Source organism: Macaca thibetana, chromosome 6, assembly GCF_024542745.1.
Source record: "Macaca thibetana thibetana isolate TM-01 chromosome 6, ASM2454274v1, whole genome shotgun sequence".
NCBI lineage: Eukaryota > Metazoa > Chordata > Mammalia > Primates > Cercopithecidae > Macaca > Macaca thibetana.
In genome coordinates, this window is record NC_065583.1 from 141,078,697 (window position 1) to 141,083,530 (window position 4,834).

The window sequence follows — 4,834 nt, forward strand, 5'->3', positions numbered from 1 at the left end:
TCTCATGCCTCAGGCCCTGAGACAGTCAGGCACCACCACATCCATCAAATTTTTGTATTTTTGTAGAGACAGGGCTTCACCATTTCGTTGAATGGTATTTTACTAGGTAAAGTTTTATGGAAGAAAAAGTCAAGATAGTTCTGAAATCTTAGTTCTTTTATTCTCTGTGCAGCACTCCCTCTCTAAATAGATTCTGATTGTCTGTTTTGTGTAGATCACACTCTGACACAAATTCCTGCCCTTTTGGGAAGTATGATAAGCCTCAAGGCAAACAATTCTTCCTTCACAACTGCAGTTCTGGGTACCTGATGACATAGAATGACTCGCTGGACTCCTGCCTCTTCTACTTCATTCTTACCATGAGCTCCCCTAGAAGATGTAGTCATCCACCATTACCAAAATCTGGAACCAGAAAGATCAAGCTCTAGGAAGCAGCACACACTATACTCCTGTGTGGAAACAAAGTAATCCTCATCAGATCATCTAACTTGCTGTTGCTATAAGGACTGTGAATTGGTGGCAATAAATAAAGCATAGGAAATAGGAGGGAAAGCACCATCAATGATAGTTAAAAACTGGATGTGAAATTTGACCACCTGAGTTTAATTTCTAGTTCTGTCTCTTTCTAGCTGTGTGACCATAAATTAGTTACTTATCTCTCCACATCTTAAACTCTTCAGGATTGTGTGCTTTCAAAAGAAACAATGGCACTATAATGTATATGCAGCACTGATGAAAAAACACCTGGGACACAGTAGGTGGTCAAAAATAATATCCATTAATACCAAGAGGAGCATACCTTCTGGCAGGAAAGTTAAGACATCTATGAACTGCATATATAAATAAAGTGCCATATAAATAAAACAAAATTTCTGTAATGGGGAGGGCCTGGGAGTAAGCTTTCTGTCACTCTGCAGAGAACCCTTGAACATGGAAAACACCTTCTTACTTTTTACCAGAAACCCAGAACTTTGTGAGGGGATGAACAACACGAGCCCTTCTTATTTGTTCCCGTGAATTTAGCTTGAGTTTCTATTTGACCCCCTGCCATAGATTCAATCTGTTTCCATTTAGATCTGTCCATCTGTCCTGACACTGATCTGCCCAGCCTACTTGCTGTCTTCATCCTCCAGGTTGGCAAGCATCTAGATTCTTCAGAGTGTCTAGTGTTTATACACTACTTCTTTCCAGGCCAGCTTCTGCCTGTGACTTCCTGTCTGAGTGCCTCATAGCTGATTTTGCACCTTTTGCTAAGTCCAGTTTCCATTCCTGGTTTCTTCTATTCTGCCCTGCCCATGACCTAATCAGTGCCCATTTTTATAACCAGACTTTTTTTGTGCCATTTAAACTCCTGAGTTTCTTCCCAAACCCGTTCATTGTAATCCTCATATTCTTTAGCATCAACAAAGGAGCCATCCACGCTGGATTCCCCCTCATTCCCTAGAAGCCTGTAACACATTATTCCAGGCACCTGACCCAGAATGTGCGGACTCATTCCTTGCATTACCTGGTCTTCCAATATCTATAATCTCCTCTCCTGTAAGCACAGCAGCCCTGTTGTTGTGAGAAATCACCAAAGCCTTCCCTATTTGGCTATATCCCAGGTTACAGGCTTTGACAAAGTAGCAATGATTATCTTGAAGGAGCAGTCACTTTCCTGATGGAAAGAATTCCTCTTGGAATTGAGATCAAAAACCACATGTGGTCAATTAGCATAAATTTTGGGATAATTTTTTTCACCAGATCACCTAATTGCTATAACTCTATTGTTTAGTGAACTTGATTAAAAGACAGCGGACTGAGCACAAGTTTTAATCAGGTTATGTTGCAAAAAAATTTTTTAAAGAGAAACTGACACTTACCTTGAGGGTTAATGTGAATTGTATCAGTTTCTTAGGGCAGAGGTAACAACTACTGCAAACTAGGTTGTTTACAAAAATAAAAATTTATTCTCACATAGTTCTAGAGGTCAGAGCCTGAAATCAAGGCGTCAGCAGGGTTGGTGCCTTCTGGAGGTTCTGGGAGAGAAATCATCCCATGCCTCTCTGCTGGCTTCTGGTGACGGTTGGCAACCCTTGGCTCATGGGTCACCACTACACTCTCTGCCTCTGTCATCATGTGGCATCCATCCTAGATGTGTCTCTGTGTCTTTGTTTTCTCTTCATATAAGGACACCACTTACTGGATTAGGACCCACCCTAATCCAGTATGTCCTCATCTTAACCTAATTATATCTGCAAAGATTCCATTTTCAAATAAGGTCACAGGGTGAATTTCCAGGTAGACACAATTTGGGAGACACGGTATTCAACCCAGAATATGAATATTAGTGAGAAGGAATGTAAAACACCTGGCAAAATGTCTGGCACACAATTAGGGTTTAATAACTAGTAATTATTGGTACTTGTGGCTTACTAAATTGGCTATTCTGCACTGAGTAATGCTAGAGTGCTGACCGTGTAATGAAGGTTAGAGCAATTTACAACCATGTCAGTATATCTTTCTCACTGTGTTTTTCTCTCAACCTCAGACAATTTAAACTCAGTGCCTAAGGCAAGTAAATTTAAACCTGAGATCAATCAGTTTGCTCTGGTTTCTTGTAAGCCACTTTAGTACTCCTGAAATACAAGCAGGGAATTAGCAGAGCCTTCTAATGCCTTGAATTAAATTTTGTGCCAAACTTCACTGCATGCTAAAAATAGATTGCCTCATTGTTCACTAGTAAAGGGAGGATCCCTAACTGCTTCAAATTGTGAGCTTCTCGTTTAATTGCATACTTTTCTCTGCTCAGACTTTGTGGAGTCCATGGCTGCTACTTCTCTACTGTTTATATAAATTTTATCTTGGTGCTAAAGTGAAAATTGTGGCATTTCTTAGATGTAGGGTTTTGTAAGGAAAAAAAAATTTACACCTGTTTTCCCAAGGGTTAATTGTGATTATGCTGGAAAATAGGAAACTGAACTGGAAGAATCTAGAGATTCCCTCTAGCAAGGATCTTCTATTTCTCCTCTTGGACTTGCTGTCATTATCTTTCCCAAGCCAATTCCCAATTGTTCCTCAATTATTTCAAATCAGCCACTACTTCTTCAAACTTTAAAATCTCATTACTGGATATTTCGGTTCAAAACTCCAGGCTACACTACTTTAGTGCCCAAGCTAAATACTATTTAGCTTGAAAGAAAAAAAGAAAATTCTGCCATATGTGACAATATAGATGAACCTCAAGGACATTATGCTGTATAAGAGGACATTAAGTTACATAGTCCTTATTGTTTTCACTTTTTAAAAATGTATATACTTTGGAATAAACAGATAATTAAAACTTTTTCTCACTACTTCCTTACCTTGATATCAGATTTTTGCTATGTGTACAGCATTGTACCATAAGGCATTTTGAGGTCAGGTGGTGATTACAAAGGTACATTTTTTTTTTTCTAAATACACTATTCTGTCCATGAATCAAGCCACACTATTAGAAAAAAACCTGCATACCTGAATCATGTTTTACCATCTTATACATTTTTTTTTTTACTTTTTCTTTTTTTTCTTCTGAATTATTATATAATGTGGTGTTTCTAATACACTTTGAGGAACATTATAAGAAATAGCTTTGTAGAGCACACTTTTGTATTTACCAAAATAATGTTGTGGAAAACATGGTTTAACACATGGCACCATACTTCTCTCTGACAACAAACAACAAAATAGTTCTCCAGAATCAACACTGAGGAATGTTTTACTCTTCTGAGCAATTGCTTTTGTTTCATTGTATAGAACCTTTGAGATGGTTAATCAACCATAATTCTGTATTTTTGTGGTCTGCCAGAAACCTTAATGTTTCCTATCACTAGAAAAGGGCAGCATAGTGGTGTGCTAATCAGGCTAGTGGTTTTATCTTATTTTTCTCATCTTCATTCCCCCATTCCTCTGTTATGGTTCGCATGCTTCCAAATCTCATGTTAAAATATATCCCCAATGTTGGAGTTGGGGCTTAACAGGAGGTGTTTGGGTCACAGAGGCAGTTTCTTTAGGCATAAATTAATACCCTCCCTTAGGGGTGAGTGCTCTATTAGTTCCCAAAGGAGCTAGTTGTTTGAACAAACCTGGTGTCTCCCTCTCTCTCTTTCTTCCTCTCTTACCGTGTGATCTTTATGCAAGCCAGCTCCCCTTTGCTTTCTGCCAGAAGTGGAAGGAGCCCGAGACCCTCACCATATGCAGTATCCCAAACTTGAACTTTCCAATCATGGGAATCATGAGCCAAATAACTTTCTTCTTTATAAATTAGTGAGCTGCAAGGATTCATTTGTAGCAACATTAAATGAACTAATACCCTTTTTAAATCTTATTTGTGTGCATCTTGCTACCTGCCTTAAGTCTTTTAGAATGAGGTGAAGTAAAAGGAAAAATATTTAAATTAATAAAATTTAGTTTACACATTAAACTAAACTTGATTAAAGAAAACTGGTTGGATTAGACCTAGTTAAATTTAAATTATCTGTGGTTTCTAAGATGGCCATTAAGAAGGGAGTTCAGTTTTTCACATTTCCAACCTACTTGTGAGATTCTTTAGAGTGTAGTTTAGACATCTTATAATTTGAAAGTAGTAATGAGACTGAAAAATAGAAATTGCTGTCATTAAAATGTTACTGAGACCTAATTTTACAAAGGCCTTGTAGTCATTCTGTAGGTAAAATTGTATAAACCCACCATCTTTCCCTGGGAATCTAGAATCACTAATAAAAGGTTTACTACATTCAAATCAAGGAGCTTTGAATCCAAAAAGATTCAAACTAAGAATTGTTTGTATCATTCTAAGAAGTGAAGGATATATTCA